A 22,581-nucleotide genomic window follows, 5' to 3' on the forward strand; every position below is an offset into this window, starting at 1 on the left:
ATTTCAATTCAAGCTTTCAATTTTAGTTTTTGTTTATAGGTCCGTCATGATACTGTAATTCATCAATCTTATTGTCAATTTATCATTAAGATTATCAATATCATTTATCTTTCAGTTCAATATTTGAAAGCTGGAACAGAATTTTTGGGGCTCAATAATTATCATGTGTACCTTTTCTTTGCAATAGTGGGAATTTTTTGGTATTTCTTTGGCTGTACAATAAGATTTAAAGGTTGTGTAACTTTTTTGGTGAAGGGTCCATCAAGTACCTTTCTTCATGGAGATGTTATTGCTTTGTCTGGTATTGAACCTTTTTATCATCATGGAGGCCAAACCGGGCCAAGTTACAGTTCAGATCTGTGGAGTGACAACCTAGCTCACAATCAGAATGCCTGTTATTGAGCAGTAAAACCTTCTGTAATTGAATAAATGTAAGGTATGTCTGTTTAATGTCATACTGTGGAACTTTCCAAGCAGAGCAATAGCATTTCCATAGAAACAAAAAGTGAGAGGCCCCTCTCTGAAAAGTTACATAGTCCACCTTTAAGCTGTAAAAAGTTGAATTAATAACTTCTGTGACTCATTACAGATGCAAACTTAAGTGCTTCATTCTGTTATTTATTCAGTTCATGAGTTTTTAACAATATTTTAGATCTAGAATAGTTTTGTGGATTAAATCTGATCTTGGGTTCTTGTATCAGTGGCTTAAATTAGTTTCAATATTATAATTTCAGCTATATATCGTACATCAAAATTTGTTATTGTGACAGGCCTAATTACTGTTGTATATCATCTTTATTGACCGAACAATGTTTTCCTTCTTGGTTTGGATGTTCAAGGGTAAATATACTGGTCGCTGGGAGTAAAAGGGTTGTGAATCACTGCTCTAGTTAACACACACATCAACAAACAACACTGATAAAACACAGTGTCCCGTACAGAGATAGGACTAAACGGTTACATAAAGTATCTTCTGCAGGCATAGTCCCAGTACCATCTCATTAAAGCAATACTCCCAACTACTCTTGATGCATGTACTTTTAATCGGGATCTGACTGCCCTTACAAGCCCATAAAACACCAGCTAACTCAATAGAAGTTTGTAAAACATTAACTCGAGGAGGAGGATTAATTGTTACGTTCAGTACATTTGCGATCGGGTCATTAGTGCTTTTTCCGATCAATAGTAATTAAGGACAGAGCGGCCACTGTCCATCGAACTCAGGCCTCAGAGATGGATTGGTCCAAAACGCTACCAACACAAACAAGTTTATTTTTAATCTTTCATTGTCTGAGTGAAGGGAGAGGAATGATTTGAGCATATGGGTTATAGCTTTTTGAATTTATATTTTTGAATATTAGAAAACATGAAAGACAGTGTTGCCACAAATTTATTCCAAGATTTTAGTAGCACAAGGATATACTAATACTAATTTGAATTGAATTATTTGAAGTTTTGGATTAAATTGGTAGAGGATTTGTCCGGTGATCCGAAGATTGGCGGTTTGAATCCCGCTCTGGACATAAACATCATTTAGTTTAGCAGTCAGATCTACTGACACAGGTTGGCTCCCTTTGATGAATGCTGTCGTTGTGTCCTTGGGCAAGACACTTCACCCACCCTCTCCCTAAGTGTCTGTGTGTGAATGGGTGAGTGCTTCCTTGATGTAAAGCGATTTGAGTGAAGTTGGAAAAGCACTATATAAAAATGTGACCATTTACCATAATTTTATTTGAGCACTATAGTTGATGTTTAAGTGAGTTAGATTCAGTTTTATATAAGCATATATAATAGTAACCTTTTGTTCAGCTTCAGCAAAATTACATTATGGGGGCCCACAATAGTCAAATTTATAATGTGAATGTACAAAAATCATGTATAATCTATTTTGCATTAATGCCCTGATAATTTCATACTCTAAAGTGTAGAATTATATGCTGCTGTGACTAAAAAGCCAGAGAAATAAAAATGTTTTAAGACATGTGATATGTAAACGTTTATTGTTTATTGCCCACTATACCTCTTATCTATCTTCATGATGCACTAAAGCTTAATTGTATAAACGAAATATAAAAACAATCCTCACTCTTATTTCCATTGCTAATCTGAAAGCCTTTGCTGATGTGTTTATAGATAGTGAAATCTCCCATGAGGCCAGTTGAAGGCGGAAAGACGACATATATCTGAACTGTCCCCTGTGTGCGCCTTTAAACTTTCAACTGTGCAGTGCTCCCAGCCCATTGACTTATCTGCTAAATTGTTTTGTCTGTTTCCCATAGATTTGACTGGAAAGGAATGCAGTCAAAATTAGCTCAGAGCAACCCAGTAGTTAGAAATATTTTGTATAAGCTGCGAAAGTATGCATTTAGGAGAGGTCGGACAGTTTGGTTTTTAAGTTCAAAACCAGTGTTTGAACATACTGAAGTAAGAGTAGTATTAAAAAAATAATAAAATAAAAAATAAAAAATGGGTAACTGTACTTTTCTTTTAATTGGATACATTTTAATTTTACTTCACTACATTTGAGAGCAGGTGTCTGTTCTTTTTATTCCACTACATTTTTTAACTGGCCTGAAAAGTGAAAGTATTTTTTATTATTGTTTGAGACCTGCTGAAAGAGTTGAGGGGTTATTTCCATCAACTTTGACATCTGAGAAAACAAAAATTTACTAATGAAAACAGCTGTAGGGAAAAACTTCGCGCAAAATACATTTATTTTTTACTCTTTAAATACATTTGTAAATGGGTACTTTAATACTTTTACTTAAAAGGTGCATTGCACAATTTTTTTTTGTGGACTTTCTGCGACCTGCTTGTCTCCATTACACATATCCATCTAGCATTTATTCATTCGGGGTGTTTCTATTGTTCAAAAATACAATTATTCCTTTTGTGAATAGGGATGATTCTCCACAGATCTGAATAGTAATACAGTGTAGTGCTGTAACCTGCTTGTCTATCCCCAGGATAGTTTTAAACTACACTGTGGGACATTCTAGACAAAGCAATAACATTTCCATGGAGACAAGCAGGTGGTGAACCCCCCAGTAAAGATGTTACTTAGCACACCTTCAAGTAGATTTTTTCATGTGATATTTTTACTTTTACTTCAGTGTTTTATTTAGTTTTTTTCTCCAATATCTGTACTTTTACTAAAGTAACAAAATTGAGTACTTCTCCCACCACGGTTCAGAGTGACTGTTCAAAAACAACAAGTGTTCCAGACGGGAGCAGATAAAAAGAAAGAACAGGTGGTCAAATCTTTCGCCCTGACCCAAAGCCCCTCTACTTAACACGCTTCAATCTTATAGGACTCCTAGGAATTCTCACTATTGTTCTGCATAATAGAAAGTTAAAAATCATCCCCTTTGTCTCTCCCTGTTTTGCACTAAAGGTATACCATTTAACTTTTTGGCTATGGGTCAGTCACCTGCTTGTTTCTATAGATATGTCATTGCTCAGCATGGAATATTCCACAGTATGACTTTAAACAGCTTTACTTTACATTTATTCAATTACAGGTGATTTTGAAGCTCAAAAATACATAGAAAAACAGACATTCTGACTCTGAGCGGCATTGCCTCTCCACAGATCTGACCTGTAACTTGGCCTAGTTTGTCTCCATGAAGATAAAGGTTTAATGCCATACTGTGAACCATTACAGACAAAGCAATAACATCTCCATGGAGAAAAGCCTTTGACAGAGCCTCCACCAGAAAAGTTGCACAATGCACCATTACAATTGAAATTAAAGCACGTATATATAGAAGCATATGGCAGTCTCTCCACCCATTCAGACAACTATACGGTATAAACTATAGGGTAGTTGTTATGGCCCGTTGACCTAGTTGTCCATTTGGAAACCAGGGGTAAAGAAAGACACAATGAAAATTAACCACACAGCAGGAGGCAGGGAGATGTTTTGCAGCGGTTTTCTATGACAAGAGCGTAACACTGGCTATGCCTTTTAGAGACATATACAGATATTATAAGGGAGTTTAGGGAGTTTAGCTCGGTTACTACTACAGTCTATGGAGAATACTTGGCATCACTAATATACTTTATTAAGATCTGAATTCAGTGAGTATTTTAAGATATTGAGGTTGTGCTGTTAAATTAAATGTTTACCTAAAATTGTTCTCTTATTTCATAATTTTCTATCACTGTTTTACTGATTACAAACAAATTTCTCGATTTTATGATGCAATATTTAAAATGTATGCCATCAATTAAAGGTGTGCTGTATAACTTTTCTCCTGGAGACAAAGTTGTTTCTTTGTCTGAAATGTTGAGCATGTCTATACTGCTTTTACTTCATTTTCCAGCTTTTACTTCATTTTCCAGTGGGTTTATTGCTCAAAAAACCTTGAAAAACATGCATTCATGCTCTCAGTGGACTCTTCTCTCCACAGATTTGACTTGATGGCATTACCTGCTTGTGTCCATGGGGATAGACAATTTTTTATGCATTCCAGGCAAAGCAATAACATCTTCATGGAGACAAGCACTTGCCAAACTCTGATCCAGAAAAGTTACATTATAGTCCACCTTTAAACCAAAACTGACAATGGAAATGCTACTAGTTGTATACAGTAGCAGTACAGGCAATCCTACTTGCATTTATATTTCAGCAAAAGCAGCAATGAGTTATAATGGAAAAGCCCTACTACATGAACCAGACCCTGCACACATTCAATTACTCATATTAGTGAAAAGTGTTGAAAAGGTGAATCTTTATTAGCTGTTTTTATGCCAAGAGCAGTTAGTGGCGCATGAAGGAGAGGGTCTCGAGTTCACGTCCTTATTCAGACTATGGCTCTGGTATAGGAGCAGACAATGCACAGATTGTCCCAAGAAAGAATCTAGGACAACCTACTTCTGCAAGTAAACAACCAAGATGGCCACTTCAGACTCACATTATAAAAGCAAGTAGGGCTGCTCAGTATGAAGAAAACATGGTATATTCTAGTATACATTTAGATTTTCATTCATTTTTTATACCTGGATTAACTTGTCAAATTTAAAACTTAAAAAAAAGTAAACCAGATACAAGGCCAATTTAAACCCAATGTCGAATTATCGATAATAACCTGTTGTTTAAAATATGCAAAATGTGAATACAAAATCTTAAAAAGCGGCAATAAATAAATAAAACTTATTACAACATAAGTTTCTTTATAAAAATGCAAGAAATTTATGTTGCAATCTTTCAAAAAAGTTTAAAATTTACAATTTCTGCACCACTCCTAATGCATCTAGTCAAAGATAATGGGACAGTTTGTTTTAGTAAAGCTAATGTATTCAAATGGAGTTGTAATGAGATGGGCCGGCGTGGTCCTTTTATGGTTTTAAAGTTGACCTGTGGTCAAAGCCTCTCTTGTCAGCAGCACTTTGTATCAGAGAGAGAGAGAGAGGGAGAGAGAGAGAGAGGGGGAGAGAGGGAGGGGGAGAAGAGGGAGAGAAAGAGAGTGGGAGAGTAGAGCAAGAGAGCACGAGTTAGATGGAGAGAGAGAGGGAAGTGGTGAGAGAGATGGAGAGATACAGAGAAAAGGGCGGAGAGACAGAGGGGGAGATGGAGAGAAAGAGGAGAGAAGAGACTGGATAGTGAGAAAGGAGGAAAGGAGAGCCTGAGAGAGAGAGAGAGAGAAGGGAAGAGAAGAAGGAGAGAGAATTCATGCCTGGGGTTATAGGAGTGACAGCCGAACAATTAGCAGCACGCGTCACAACTCAAGTGGGACAGTCAGCACGAGTAATCTGCTATACTCAAATCTGCTCAAATAAATGCTATTATTATCCCCATTCTTTGTTAAATGAGCAAATAAAACATAAACATGTGTTTCAAAATTATGAAAAATTAGGTCTCTTGCCTAATTAACAATTTAAAACAAAACATTTGTATATTTTGAATTGTGAAAACTCCCCAAAATGTCACAGGAAGCTAAAAGCCAAGAGCAGGTATCAGCTTTTTCAGTGTAATTTTTCCTATATGACTTTATTCCTGTTTTACTTCCACAGTTAAATTATAAAATGATTCTCTAATCCAGACAAGACCTAACTCTATTGCCTTGTTTTTGTTTATCTTCAGGTAGTGCCCCCTCTTGTGGCTGCTCTGTGTCACTGCAGCTCACCTCTTTTCACAGGGCCCTGGGGGATTACGTTTGAGCAGCAGAGCAGATGGTGGTTTCTTTAGTAAATTTAGCCTCATAAGACTCAGCGCAGACGGTGATGACTCTGCACTTTAGGTAATAGGTGATATTATTGTTTTAAAATCCTGTCTAGACCTCTTTCACGTTATTCCTGTTAATCGCATTTCCAGGAAGTAAAGTTGAGTTTTGGGCAGTTAGTCAATGTGGAGAATTTGTTCTTAGTATGTAAAATGTATTATTATTAATTCATGTTTGTTTTTGTTTTTTAAGGTGCACTATGCAACTTTTCTGGTGGGGATAAGCATCTGCCATCTGCTTGTGACCATGGCGATGTTGATTTTCCTAGAATGTTCCACAGTATGACATTAAACATATGTATTTTTTTATTTATTCAGTTAAACTTCAATTATTTACCAGAAAAGTTACATCGTGCAACTTTTTAATGCTGGTTGTCTTGGCGACTTGTCAGCACTATCTTATATACATTCAGTGATCAGTGTTTTGCAGTTATAATAATAATTTTGTCATTCATTGGAGACAAAAATGATGACTAAATGCATAGATACTAATGAGAAATAAACACAAAATATTAGAATGGTCACCTGCCATACCCCACAGGCTCAGCATAATTGTTGTATTTCCTATAATTACATATTGACAGTATCCTTACAAAGATCTAGCATACATTATCCACTTTCTCGTACACTTTTAACCTAAATTGTCTTTGCTGGTTTGTAAACTCTCTTCTCTGTGCCCTCTTAAGTTGCCGCTTCAAAACACAGCGCTCAGTGCATTAAGGCCACGAACAGACCAAGTGATCTGAGTTTAAAGGCAGAAGAAACACTGAGGATTAGAAATTATCTCCCTCAGGCAAACAGGCCATTTCACTTCACTGTAATAATATATGGATTTATGCACATATATATGAAGAGAACAGGGTCTAATGTCATTGTTGTGCCATAAACAATACAACAATTACTGTAACTGGTTAGGTCATGTTAAAGATGCAATAAGGCAGCCATTCCCAGAGTCTGCTGTTCCGTGGCCCTTCTATCGATGTGAAAATCACGTAGGGCCCCTCTAAAAATATAAAAGAATATCATGTTTTTTTAATTTATTTTATGATTTATATATTAAAACAACACATTCCTGTGGGCTTAATACTAATATAAAGAAATATAAACACATATCTTACTTCTTGCTTTCTTTGGGGGCTCTCCTGCAATGCTTCTGTGCCCCGCAGGAGTCCACGGATCCCACTTTGGTCACCACTGGAATAAGGGATAAAGGCGCAGCAATTGGCATTCGCTTAGTTTAGAGTTTAGAATCAGTTTAATCCACATTTGCGCCCTTCTTTGGGTTAGTCCTTGTTTATAACTAGTATACCAATAATGTAAACTTATATTAGACCAAGTGAAGACCTGTTTTCGACCTGATTAGGATCTGGTGGTACTTGGAAGATCAAATATTTTCAAGATGATAAAAATTTGAGAACATTGGATTAGATCAGGGGTGTCAAACTCATTTTGGTCCAGGGGCCGTATCCAACCTACTTTGATCCCAAAGAGGCCGGATCAGAAAACTCATGTCATATAAACCCCAAAAATAACAATAAGTTCAAATATTTGTGCAGAAAAACGCAAATCTATTACAGAAATCTTTTTTAATTGATGAACTCTTTCTTATTATAATATTATAATATTATGAACAACCTGAAACTTTAAGAAAAATTCAATTTCAACACAATGTTTTAACATGAACTTGTTTGTAAACAGGAATAAGTCAGTTTTTCTTGTAAAATCCTGCACTCGGCTCCACTTTTCTCATGTTGGACATTTTTCTGATGAGGGTGTCACTGTCAACAGTCAAAACGATCGTCCTTTAAGAGCGTTTGGAAAGAGATAAGTCTTCATTTGTGCTGCTCTGGTGGGAGGGGCCACGTACAGAGACACTGGAGACGCTGCTATGATCAGCACCGCAGAAAATTACCAATATTTTAATAGAAATATAATTAAAATATTTTAGTAGAAAATCACCCAAGGGCCACATAAAAGGTCTTGGAGGGCCGGATCTTGCCCCCGGGCCTTATGTTTGACACCTGTGGATTAGATGATTCATTTACTAAAACATAATGAATGTAACTTTTTATCCAATATTTACCTTTGTATATCATTTAACGAATTTCATAATTTAAAATTTTCCTCCATTAAATGAGATCATAGTCGAGTTTCAGCTGCCTGTTATAACACAACAATGTTTTTCCCCAGTCAGAATATTTTGTTTTAAATTGTGAATCACTCTGAACCCCATGGATAGCCACTCGGTATTGTCTTTTAATGTGATCTTTCATTCATTTCTGCCCATTCAGGAAACACAACACATCAGCTCTCAGCACTGCAGCCTGATTTATGCGTTAATATGTGAATCATGCTGTCTTTTTGGAAATATTTACACATAGATAGATCAGAAAAGGTGTGTGTTTCCCGAATATGACCCCAAGACTTCCACTTATCCACGACATCACCATTTTTTGTGTACATTCTCCTCGTGATGCAGGAAGTGATGCAACATACACAGGAAGTAGAGTCCAAAATACAGGAAGTAGAGCTGTGAAATGTAGAAAGCCACTATTAGATTTTGAATTAACCAGGAAGGAAGCCCTCAGCACTCCTGCTGTTTCTATGAGACCGATGTTTGTTTTTCCTGTATGGTTGGGAAAGTCCTCAGAAGACTTATTGTGAAACTTTCTAATTTTAACAATAATTCCTCTGAGTTACCTTTTATAGAAACACAGAGTCTCCCAATTGTGTGTAGTCCTGTATGATTCACTTTTCTGTCTGGACACTTCAGGTTCAAGAGTTTGGCCTTTGTTGTAATAGACCCGAAGTAGTGGTAGCCCAGTAGTCGTTGCATAACATCACAGTTAACCTAAAACATTTATTTTTGAAGCTTACATTTTATAATTCTGTACTACTACTTGGAAGATCAAATATTTTCATACATGTTAAAAGTTTGAGAACACTGGATTAGATGATATATTTACTCAAACATAGACTAATGAATGTAACTTTTTATCCAGTATTTACCTTTGTATATCATTTAACGAATTTCATCATTTCAAAATTTTCCTCCAATAAATGAGATCATAGTCGAGTTTCAGCTTCCTGCTACAACGCAACTATGTTTTTCCCCATTCAGAAGATATAATATTTCGTTTTAAATTGTGAATCACTCTCAACCCCATGGATAGCCACTCGGTATTGTCTTTTAATGTGATCTTTCATTCATTTCTGCCCATTCAGGAAACACAACACGTCACCTCTCAACACTGCAGCCTGATTTATACGCTAATCTGTGAATCATGTTGTCCTTTTGGAAATATTTACACACAGAGAGATCCGAAAAGGTGTGTGTTTCCCGAATATGACCCCAAGACTTCCACTTATGCACGACATTGCCATTTCTGTGTACGTGTAAATGACGTGCGTGTGACTTTAAGGGTGCATTGTGTAACAAATGGTTGTCTTTCTTTGTCTGAAATGTTTTACAGTATGGCATTAGACCTTTTTATCTTCATGGAGACCAAACCAGACCTAGTTACAGGTCAGATCTGTGGAGAGGCGACCCCGCTCACAGTCAGAATGTCTGCTTTCTCTGTATTTTTAAGCTATAAAACCACCCGTAATTGAAGAAATATAAGGTAGGATTGTTTAATATCATACTGGGGAACATTCCAGGCAGAGCAATGTCATCTCCATAGAAACAGCAGGTGACTGACCCTCCATCAGAAAAGTTACACAATACACCTTTAAGTACCTGACAGCATGTAGTTCCTTTAAACTCAAATAAAATAAGATACAACTGATCCAAATGTGTTACGTAGCGGTAACTTGTCTCTCAGATAACTACAGAACAACTTTGTGTAAATAAAAGTTCAAATATTATGAGACTGGATATTTTACATTCATTACTTTCACCTCTGATCCTCATAGACGTTTTTATTTAAATAGCTTCTCCATGTTCTCAATGTTTGAATCACAGGCACAAGTTGGACTGTCCCAACTGTGGATATGATTCACTTGATTATCAGGATATTTTTGGACCTGTTGCAGCAGACTGGAGACTCGTGGGCATTGTTCAGACACACTTAAATATCCAATCGTTTTTGGTGATACGTTCAAAGTTATTTCCTCGTCTTTGTTCTTTTATCTCAAACATGGCGACTCTTATCAGCTCTCCCAGTGCTCAGGCCAAAGAACAGACCTACATTAAGTGGGGCCTCAGCAGTTTTGGAGTCTGTCAGTTTAAACAAGACAAATGAGACACGAAACAGCTCTGATAATGTAACATGGAACCTACAGCAAAAATAGAATAACACTGCAACTTGGAAATGTCACTTTAAGGTGCTATATTACACAAAATTTAGCTCATTAAAAACATACCTGGAGTTGTGTTTTGTTTCATTCACACATGCTTGGGCAGATCTTTATTACTGATCTGTCTACATCTCCAAAGCTTAAAATGCTCTGTTCCACCTCCACAGGCCTGATTTATATCCAGTGGTATTTGGTTCTTGGTATAAACTACTGTCCTAATGAAACTCTATTGTTCAAAGGTTTTTCAGAAGTTTGTCTCAAAGTTTTAAATCAACAAATACTGATCAAGACATCATGTACTTATGCCAGTTCTGAAAAGGCCACAATGTTCCTCCTTGTAATGCCACATACGACCACAGTGAAACAAAACTGAACTACACTGTCTACAGTCACTTAAAGCCATTAAAGTTGAGTGTCCTTGATATTCTTGTGTAAACTGTAATAACTGAAATAGTGTAACAGTGTCCTCTTGTGTGCCGCTTCAGCTGTTTCCTGCTCTCGCAGTTGTCCTGACAGACACAGGGCTGCCCCCATGTCCTACAGAGAGAGAGGAGGGGGGAGAGGAGAGAAAGAGGAGAGAGAGGGAGAAAGGGGGGAGAGAGAAGAGGAAGAGAGAGAGAGAGAGAGAGGTGAAGAAAGAGAAATAGGGGAGAAATAGTGGAGAGAGAGAGGAGGACATTAAGAGGGGTAAGAGAATAAACAGAGAGAGAGGTGTCTGAGGCGTGAATCCACTGTAACTTTCCTGCTTACTTCCACTAAAATGTTATTCTTTTGCCTGGAATGTTTTACAGTAAAGCTTTTCCGTTTCCATGGAGACAAACAGGGGATGACCCCAGGCTAAATTACAGGTCAGGTCTGTCGAGAAGTGACTATGCTTACAATAGGAAAGCTTGCTTGTTTTTCAGCCACCCAAGACTGACACCTGTTAGCCCCACATCAGGTGGAGCCACAGTCACTAACACAAAGCCCCGGACAAGCTACCTGGTTAGTAGCGAAATGTTTGCTTAATAGTTTAGTAAGTCCAGAAGATGTTTTGATCCATTGTTGTGACAGTACTTGTTTTCAATGCATTTTTGAGCAATAAAAACATATTGCTGTATAGTTGAATAAATGCACAATTATGTTTAATACCATGCTGTGGAACATTCATAGTGCATCTTTAAGATTTGCAGCTGATCTTTGCACATTTGTTACAGACACTTCAGCATGTCCATATTCCTGTAGCTGTTAGTGTGCATCCCTCTTCATGTTATCAGTTACAGTGATAATAACCTGCTTCATATTACATTTGCAGAAACAGAGAATACAGTTACTTTTGTATTAGATTAGCAAAGTGCCAGAGAGATAGCAACACATCTCAGCTGAGCAAGTACAGTACAAGGTTTCTAATGGATCTTCTTATCAGTGTCAGAGCTCCAGAAGTGAACTTTGTATTAACTAACATGAGAATGGTGTGAAATTCAATGATAAGACCGACATTGGCGAGTGAATGATACTGAATTGCAAAAAAAAAAAAAATCATCATAAATAATAATAGCCTGGTTGCAAGATTCATCCAACTGGAATTACTATTTGAATTGGCGCAATTTGCAAATTTCAAAAATATTCCTCCAAAATTGTTCAGCCATGTTGAATTTGGTCATTTCCTGTTGAAGGAACGATGTCAACTATAGATCAGTATATTAGTTGGCCAATATATCAGGTTGATATTTCAACTTTTTAGTGTATTGGCTATCGGCCTTAAATTTCCAGCACAGGCCAATATTTAGTTTGGCCCAACTGCGTAAATATGCATAAAGAACTGTAAAAAATTGCAAAAATGTCACTACACAACTCTCTTATCCAGTAGTTAAACAAGGTCGTGAATAAGATAATTTTGGTAGAATTACCAATATCTGCGTGACATATCACTCCAAAAATATTGGCAGAGCTTATCAGCCGTTAGTTTCTCTAGAATCTAAACAATTGGTATCTGTATTGACCATGAAAAAAACATATCGGTCAATCTCTAATATCAGCTTGGCCTTCATTTACTACATACAGTAATTGGCTTTTAAAGGGAGCTCAGTAACTTGGAGTAAGTGGACTGAAACTGGATATTAGAAAACTAGGGAGCAGAAAATGGATGGCCTGAGGATGTTAAAACAATTGGAGTGGCAAAGAAAGCAGCATGAAGTGGCCTAGAGACTAAAGGAGCAACACTTCCTGTATCCTCCTGCAGGAATGTCAGGACTCATCAAATTTACGCTTAATGATGTCATAGTGTAATCTCAGGAATTTTAAAAGTTATTGTGGGAATTTCAGAATCACTTAAGTACCATAAAATCTTAATCAGGTCTGCAAAGGACTATACCAGGTCTCAATAGGGCTAATATGGTGACACCAAACTGAACTTTCAAATGTGATTGTAAGGTTATTAAGGAAATTCTCGATACCTGATACCGATGTTACAGTTATAATTTTAAAACATATTTTTTGACAAAAGAATGTAATTTTCAAGACAAAACAATAGTTTACTTAAAATTACCACGAGATCTTGTAGTGCCTATAGTTCAAGATCAAGACCAAAACTACACAGAAATGTAAAAGTTTTCCTATTTATCTGACTTCTTTCACTATCGGTTTTTCAAATATGCATCTGTATGTATATGTAATATGTTTTAATATCAATTAGTATCTGAGTATCCATTGTTTTGACAGTCGTACAAAGGATTATATGAGAACAAAGAACCTAAATATGAATAATGTGAATAATATCTAAATTAAGCTAATTGTCATAGATAAAATAATAATAATAATAATATGGGATGTATATTACATTTTTACTTCCATAGTGTACAGTGAAATCCTATTACTTCTTATAGATCCCAGATGAGGACACAGGAAGGAGGAGGGTGTGGGTGTCTGGGCGCGGTCATGCGACTAAAAGGGATGACACTTGTGATTACGTAATGGCTGTAGGGTGCCTTGTTGCCCCCCCTTCTCCCCTCTGTGGTCTGTGGGTACTCCTCGCTGGCCCCTGATTCAGCCCTGAGGCGAGGAGAGCGAGAGGTGTCCACTCACATTATGGTCACTCCGCTGAGTGTACAGTCAGTGATGTGGTAGAGTGCCCCCTGGCTGTGTGTCAGGGACCAGTGATGACCCACAGAAAAATAATGAGATAATAGAAGGTATATAGGCTTTCTGTGCAATGTTTTATGTTTATTTATTGACCTTTATTTAATCACAAAATAAATGCAATGTGTGGATTTTAGGGAACATATAAGAAGTCTAGTTTCTTTAAAACTGCCAGATTTTGTTATTATTTAATAATACTAATAATAAATCATCCAGGTTTTTCAGTTCCAATAAAGAGAGACTAAAAATTGCATTTCCTTAAAACAAAAATAAAATAAAACAAAACTGATATAAATCTGTTATGCAGCTGTTATTTATGTCTAACAGAACAGCTCTGTGTAAATACGAATTCAAACTTTATGAGTAGGGCTTGGTATCATTAAGAAGTTGGCGATACAATACATGCTTTTATACATAGGCCACAATATGATACATATCTTGACACAGTGCACTTTCAGTTCAATTCAGTCTGATTCGATACGATGTATTTCAAAACGATTCAATACAGTTCAGTAAAAAACAAAGACTAAATCTCATAGCTGTGATACCAAAAGTCCATTAAGTCCATTAAGTTTGTGCAAAGTAAATATGAAAAACACCCATTTTACTCAAAACAGTGAAAATGTCAAAACAGCTGTAGCTCTTACACAAAATAATTTAGTAAAATATACTTAAAAATTCTCTTAGCGATCTATCGATACAGCATCCCATGATATCGATACTGTTTCATCAAATTAAACAATACGATATATCGATATTTCAGTATTTTTGCACACCCCTAATTACAAGTCTTTCTGGGACAACTACAATCTGGAAATATTCTCATTAAATCAATTTATATGTCCAACCCAGATACTGATATTCGGAAGCTGATATTCAATCCAAAGAATTTTTCAGTATTGGTGCCGATATCCGATACCTGTATTGGATCAGTGCATCAATACCACAACATTTAGAATTATTTTTCATATTGAACTGAAGTTGGTAGTATTGTGTTTGTGGTTTCACTTACTGTGAAATTTGTCCGACTGCCAATTTCATCAGCAAACCAACAAATTACTTAATTCATATCAACTTGGCTACAACTCTGCTTGATATTTAGTTGCACTTACTGTGAGCCAAGGGAACGTGTCCTTTATCTCACTGTTATTAGCCAACACGTTAGCTCTGCCGACTCCATTTATCAGCCATCTGTTTATGTTTCATTGTTATAATCTGATGAAATTGGTCACTTCTGTATTATCACTGCTATGTTCAGGCTAAAGTTTCCCCTCACAGTTATTTTGCATTGAGACTGTCGTTTCTCAATTTCTCACTTCTGCTATTAATAAAACAAGGAGCTTTTTTACTACACACCTGACAAGAGGATTTATGCGTTCCCCGAGTTTGTTCATGTGATCCAAGACGAGGCGTAGACAGGCCTCAGCTCAGGAGGGGGCGCCGGCGAGCGACCCACCAAACTGTGCATTGGTCTGGCCTGATTTATCTCTCTGTCTGCGTCAATAGAAAACACATGTAATGCAGTAGAAGAACTATGTTATATGAAAGTATGCAGTATCCACAAATATATTAGACCAATAAACTAGTATATTTCTACACTTTTTACCATAACTTGTATCATTAAACGGGCACTATGTAATTTTTTGGTCGGAGGTTCGTTACCTGCTTGTTTTTTTCACATATGAAAATCAAGAAAACATACAACTGCATGAATGTTTTTGATGAGGAAACAACATTATAACATAGATCAGAAAACAACATAATATGGGCCCTTTAAGAACATTGTAGATAGCATTTTAAAATACAGCTGTGAATTTTTCAGCTGTTACTCAAGTACTTTGTGTTAAAACATACCTTTATATGCAATCTTTTTTAACTCAGAATCCTTATCTTAGTCCACCTTAAAGATGGACTATTTGCCATTTCCACCTTAAGACCAGGATACCTCTGTTAAGTCCCACTGGTCTCTGGTGGATTTCCACAGAGCTCCGGAGCTTGTTCAAGTCCACTGCCCTGAACCAGGATGGATTTGGAAAGACATGTGGGAATTATGTGTCTGAAATGGGGCTGAGTGGGAGATGAGAGGGGCCAGAGCCAGGACTTTGGGAGAGTATCTTGTCTAAGCTTTTGGCCCAAGATAGTGTGTCTTTAAACATGAGAGAATGAACACAAAAAGCAAAGGTGGATAGGTTACTTAAAGGGCCCATATTACACAAAATGGACTCTTGTGAGCTTCAAGACAATGTTGTTACCTCATCAAAAACATACCTGCACTTTGTTTTGTTTCATTCATACATGTTTGAGTAATACTTTATTATTAATCTGTCTACATCTCCCAAGCTCAACATGTTCTGTTCCACCTTGTGATATCATGAAGCTGTAGTTTTCAAGTTAACAGCTACCTTTACGTTTAGTTCAGTAGACATTGGCAATTCCAGGGATGAAATTATCCAAATGATTCTAGAGAAGGTGTACAGAGTTTAAAAACCCAGTGGAGCATTTCCTCTATTTCCACATGACAACAGAAGGTAGAACAGGGTGTTTTATGTTTGAGAGAAGAACACAGCGTAGATATGCAGGGTTGTGAAAGTGTGAATGAAACAAAACACAACTCCAGGCATATTTTTTGATGTGGTAACAACAATCTAACATGGCTTAAAACTTGCAGGGGTCCATTTTGTGTAACCTTTAGTAAAAGTCCTCTTCATTATATTATCGAGTTGTAATGCAGTACTTTTACCATAATGATAGTACTAGGACATACCATCGCCGTGGGAATACTGTATCTAAGTTGCCCTTGTCTGTGTCTGCCCCCCCATTAGGCACACAGGCTTTTGAAGTGGCCTGACACTTGCTCCCCTCATAGTAATAGCAGCCATGTGTAGCGCAGTTGAAAGCTGTCACACCAACATTAAAGCCATATATCCCCTTTACCTTTACACATGACCCTAGTTTTATCTATTTTTTCTTGACTGCAACATAACTTACACAGTGAAGTTTTAGGTTTAAAAGCAGACCATACTTAAAGGTCCTATATTGCACAAAATGGACTGTTGTGAGCTTAAAGTCATGTTAGAATGGTGTTACTGCCATCAAAAACATACCTGCTGTTGTGCTTTGTTTCATTCACTCATGTTTGTGTAACCTTTTATTATTAATCTATGTACATCTCTAAAGCTTAAAATACTCTGTTGCACCCTGTGATGTCAAGAAGTTGCAGTTTTTTAGTTAGCATCTACGTTTTACCTTTATTTCAGTAGAGATCGGCAGTTCCAGGGCTGGAATTATCCAAGTGATTCTAGTGAAAGATGGAGTTTCAAACACAGTGGAGCACTTCCTGTATTACCACATGACATCACAAGGTGGAACAGAGTGTTTTCCTTTTGAGAGAGGATCTTAGCCTGAATATGCTGGGTTTGTGTGTTATGAACATGAGTGAATGAAACAAAACTCCAGGTATGTTTATGATGAGGAAACATTATAACATAGATCAGAAAATAGCATTATATGGGCCCTATAACTTGTAGATAAGTGATAAAATATAATAGCATTATTATTTCCTTTAATTGTTTTTTCCCTTAGGCCAATAGTGCCAAATGACCCCAGTGTACAAAGCGTATTCTTACTGCGCTGATGAGTAAGCTTCCCTTCACTTCTCCATTGACTCACACAATCATTATTTATGCAGCTAAAAATACAGATCTGTCAGCACAGTTCCCAGAACATCTGCATTATACACAGTCTGGGTGTGTGGAGAAATGAGGCTAAAACTGTACCTCAAAGTGACAAGTTATTGTTTTTGTGGACAGAAGTTTATTATGATTCACAAATATACTTAGATGGGAATTTCTAGTATATTCAGTAGCCTAGTATGGTAATGTCAGATCACTTTGGCCTATCGTTGTGACTTACAGTGTTCTTTTGTTTTCATTTACTTATTAACTTACTTAAATTCAAAGTTCTATTTAAGTTAATGGGATAAAACCTGCTGTAAATATAAATTATAGTTTTACACCAATCAAGAAGAAATTAGCAAAATGTTGAAAATATGTTGTAAAATTACAGTTCTTAACACACTGATGACATCAGGCTAGTGAAAATTCTACCCCAAAATTAGGCAAATTGTACACACGAGAAACTGATACTGTAAACAACTTTTCTTATATTGCTACTTGTCAAGTATTAATTTCTGCGCACATTAAACGGGTTTTGGTCTAGTGTACAATGGTTGCAAGGTAACAGTTATTGAATTCCCTAGCGTGATGGCATGATTTTCAACTAAGAAGTACAATTTTAAACCACCAAAATGACCAAAGTGAGGGGAATTACATTTTAGTAAATTCTTAAATCTTGACTGTGTTCTATTAAAAAGAGTAGTCCAACCTGTCATTGGCACTTTAACTGTAGAAAAGAATCATTGCCTTATTCGTTATCATTTTGTTTGTTTTGTTGTCTTCGGTGTCACGAGCATCTGTGGTAGTAGGTCCGCTCCAAAAGTGAGTCGAGTTGGTGCAGACAGAGGGAGCCCGCACACCGGTCTACATGATGGAGCGCCTGCACCCACATGCACCCATCTGTAATTTACCTCGGTTTAAGACAAAAGATAACAATTAACCATAACTTTGAGATCCGGTAAATAAATGAATGGTGTTCCTAATAGCTCCATAAATTTATAGAGCTATTTTTATTCTTCAACTGGTAGTTGAAGCAGGAAGACTGTGTTTGTTTTAACTTTAGAGACAATGTCTCGCTTTATCTCATTCCTGGTAACTCCGCATTTGTTTGGTTTCTTTTTTAATCGCCTAAATTTAAACTTTTATCTGTTTACGGTTTCTGCCTAAACCAGAGCCAAATTTTGTCCTGTGATGACTTGCGTAATCTTACCGTTCAAAGCCGCACTGTCCCGTCACCTTTTTCTGGCCTTTACTTTGAAGGCGCGCTCGTGGAACTTCCGATGGCCCGTGTGTAGTGCGCTGCGGCTCCTGTTTCCAGGCAGGCCGAGCACACACGGAGGGATTTAGTTATGTCCCGCTGAAGAGGAGGAGAAGGGGGAGGCGGGGGGAACAGCCCGAAACAACGGGAACTGAGTGGGCTTTTTTTTTAAGAAGGAAGGAAGCAGGAGGAGAGTTGAACGTATAAGTTTGGAGTTGGAGCGTTTAGCTTCGTTACGCACAGACCCTCGCGTCTGTCTGTGTTTATTGTCGCTACTGGAGCGACAAAATCTGCCTCTCCCTGTTGCAGAAGAACAGTTCGTGTTGTCCAATGAATGGAGTTGCTTTTTGCCTTGTTGGAATACCACCCTACTCTGAGAACCACGTAAGTACCGCGCGCTGGCACCGTTATATGATTCACTGTTATTACCTGCACGTTATTGTGTTGGGACAGCCTGAAGTACGCTGCACCAGGACTGGTCAGAGAGCGTGATTTCCTAAGAGGATTACCACTAGTTTACATAGCCACTGTGTACACACAATAAACTATACTGCGCTGCTGAGACGCAGAAGCTAATCAAAGTTTATGTAGTGCTTTTTGCTTGGTTGCGCGCGACGCTGGTGCCATCATGTATTTAAGCTTTAGCGACTACTTCCATAAAGCTGATCCAGACTTGTCTTTACGCGTGGGCTGCCGCAGTCTTTTGTCCGCCTCTCTGCATCAGGCTGCTGTCAGACCAGAGACAGGACGTCCCAAACTCAGACTGTGCATGGAGCCCACTACAGTATACTACTATAACTGGCTGTGCCATCTTTGTGTCTTTCCCACAAACAAACATACATTGTTCTGCACCAGACATTGGCCCATATATTAACTGAGAAAAATGGTGTAACTTTTCTTATTATAACTGAAAAAGATACTACATGCTACTAGTTTTAGGAATAATTTTCCCTAACCAGATTGTTACAGGTGCATTATAACTTTTTGAGGGTCTGTCACCTGCTTGATTATATGGATCATTCTGCCTGCGAATGTTACATAGTATGGCATTAAACAGCTCTATCTTACATTTATTCAATTTCAGGTGGTTTTATAGCACAAGAATACCTAGAAAAAACTGATAATCTGACTGAATGGGGTTGCTTTTCCACAGATCTGACCTGTAACTCTGGTTTGATCTCTAGTTTATTGTTTCACAGTATGTTATTAAACCTTTCTAGGTTTAGTAACATACTGTGAAACATTCCAGACAAAGCGATAACATCTATGGAGAAAAGCATTTGACAGAGCCTCCACAAGAATTACTTACACAATGCACCTTTATTTCTGCTTTGCCACTATTTGCCCTATTCCCACTTACTGCATGCTAAATCTCCAGGTATGTATGTAATTGTAAGAGTGTGACTCCTGGAATGTACCATGAGTTTGGTGTGTCATAGAGGAGTCATGGGGTGGATGTCACTGGGGCGGAGGTCTGTCACTGGGCACTAGACTTTGGCATATGGGACCAATCTGTTGTGTTGTGTGGATATGAGTTCCCCTGCCCGACCCTGTGCACTGTATGAATGTAGGATTGTTTGTCTAGGGTTGTGGGCATAATGGCCTTTGTGCATTATATTGCTTAGAGCTCCTCTTTACAATGTTTCCAATGTCTGTTGCTGTGCATTTACTTTAAAGGAAATTGTATTCATACTTGGACAAACTTTATAGATCCATGAAGGAAACCTCTTTGTCACTATAACAACATATTAAAGTGCATTGTGTAACTTTTCAGGTGGAGGGTGCATCAAATGCTTTTCTCCATGGAGTAATTGTATTGTCTGGAATGTTTCATAGTATGGCATTAAACCTTTCTATCTTCATGGAGATCAAACCAGACCAAGTTACAGGTCAGATCTGTGGAGAGGTGACCCCGCTCACAGTCAAAATACCTGTTTTTCTAGGTGTTTTTGAGCTATAAAACCACCTGTAATTGAATAAATGTAAGGTGGAGCTGTTTAATGTCATACTGTGGAACATTGCAGGCAGAGCAATGACATATCCATAGATACAAGCAGGTTACGGACCCCCAACCAAAAAGTTACATATTGCACCTTTAAAGATGCACTGTGTACGTTTTTTTTCTGGTTGAAGGTCCACCACATACATGGAGATTTGCTTTGCCTATAAAGCTCTATATGTCACTGAACTTAGACAAGCACTAATGCCACTATGCAGGTCAAGTTGCAGGTCAGATCTGTGGAGAGGCGAGTCCGCTCACTGTTTTTCAAGCAATAAAATTGGAGACAAGCAGGTGCCAGATCTTCCACCAGAAAAGCTGCTTTTTGAACTTTTAACAATACTAAAATCACTGTATCATATTATTAGGAATGGTTTTGAAATAAACATTAAGGACTTGTTTTAATTTGTTTATTGTGTTTTAAGTTAATTCTCTAATGCTTAATTTGAGTGTTGTCATGACGATACATTTTACAAGCCTTTTCATGCATTTCGACATACTATACCGGACTCATAGCCTCTGGATTTTAGATCAAGACTGACCTCAACCACAACCAATTTATAATTTTGAGCACATAATTATTTTAATTGGCTGCATCTTCAAAGGAAATCTCTTTAGCTTTTGGGTTTAAACCACAACACTCTCCCACAACTGAATGCTGTGAGGGTGTTGTCAGTGAAGTCAGTTGTAAAGAAAGTAAAAAACATCTTGTGGCATGGATATCTTGGTCTAGTTTGGTCTAATCTTGTTCTCAACATGCAGGTCAAGACGTTAAATATGCATGCGTTCTTATCGTGTGCTGTCATTTAAGTGCAAGGCTATTGTGACATGTTAGTACAACTCTGAGCTTGTAATTAGCCTGGATTCATTTTGCTTGACAACTTTTTACAAGGATCAGTAAGTCATTAGTTAGTTAGTTGTATTTTGTTTTTATAGCTCATTTCTTTCCCAAACTTAATTATACAAACATTGGACTGGAAATCTCATAAAATAGGAGACTCGCTAACACATAAATTGAATGAGTCAAGGCTAAGTTTATCTTTCTGTCGTATTGTATTCAAGATACCGGTTGTTATTCCATTGTATTATTTTCATTTTCTCTAAAAGTCCTCCAAACGGCATCCATAACAGGAAATTCACATTAAAGGGTCCATATTAAGCTGTTTTCTGTTTCATTCACAAATGTTTAACACACAAACCCTGCATATTTAGGCAGTTTAGGAGTTCTTCTCTCAAACTGAAAACACTCTGTGTTTACTGTGCTTTTAAACTTCATACACCATTACTAGAATCATTTGGATAAATTCAGCTCTGGAATTGCCCATCTCTACTGAACTAAAGGTAAAAGAAGCTGTTAACATGAAAACTACTGCTTCATGACATCACAAGGTGGAGCAGAGCATTTTGAGCTTTGGAGATGCAAATAGTCCAATTTTGCAGCAACATGTGTGAATGAAACAAAACACAATTCAAGTTATGTTTTGATGATTAAAGGTGAACATTAAAGCTTACAAGAGTCAACTTTGTGCAATATAGGACCATTAAAGAGGGGCTATTATGCAAAATCAACTTTTTGAAGTTTTCTTCCATAAATTTGTCCAAAATCCTTCTACCTGCGTATACAGCACTTTTTCTACCTCCCTGTTGTATTCTCCCCTGCAAAGACTTTAACATTTCCTGCTCGCGGTGGGCTGTAATTGGACCACTTTGGTTCTATGTTGCCTTTATAGCGCATTGCCTTCAAGCGTGTTTAATTCACCTTTCATCTTTTTAATTTTAGGCTTGTAACAAAGGTACCGAACTACTGTAAAACCCCACACAGCCGGTAGTAAGTGCGCTATAGACTGCTGTGTCTGAGCCCGCAAAATTGGCCTCCATTATCAACGCTAGCAAATAAAACGTACAATAGTCCTCTATATGTTTCCTGCTCTATTTTGTGCAGCTAACACAGTGTCCAGCCCTTTCCATACCTGACCTTTGACCCTGCATATTTTAGCCAACACCCACCAGC

General features: G+C 37.4%; 1 long non-coding RNA gene across 1 annotated transcript; it reads right to left on the reverse strand.

Annotated features, from left to right (window-relative positions):
• Positions 1-5,418: 5,418 nt before the first annotated feature.
• Positions 5,419-18,197, reverse strand: LOC129408535 (uncharacterized). Its single transcript, XR_008632006.1, has 4 exons — positions 18,023-18,197; positions 14,996-15,133; positions 7,342-7,417; positions 5,419-7,226 (listed from the first exon to the last, which is right to left on the reverse strand). It is a non-coding gene; the product is annotated as an uncharacterized LOC129408535 (long non-coding RNA).
• Between the last annotated feature and the right edge of the window lie 4,384 nt (positions 18,198-22,581).

Source organism: Boleophthalmus pectinirostris, unplaced genomic scaffold (assembly GCF_026225935.1).
Source record: "Boleophthalmus pectinirostris isolate CB_2022bp ecotype Guang Dong unplaced genomic scaffold, ASM2622593v1 HiC_scaffold_17, whole genome shotgun sequence".
NCBI classification, from domain to species: domain Eukaryota; kingdom Metazoa; phylum Chordata; class Actinopteri; order Gobiiformes; family Gobiidae; genus Boleophthalmus; species Boleophthalmus pectinirostris.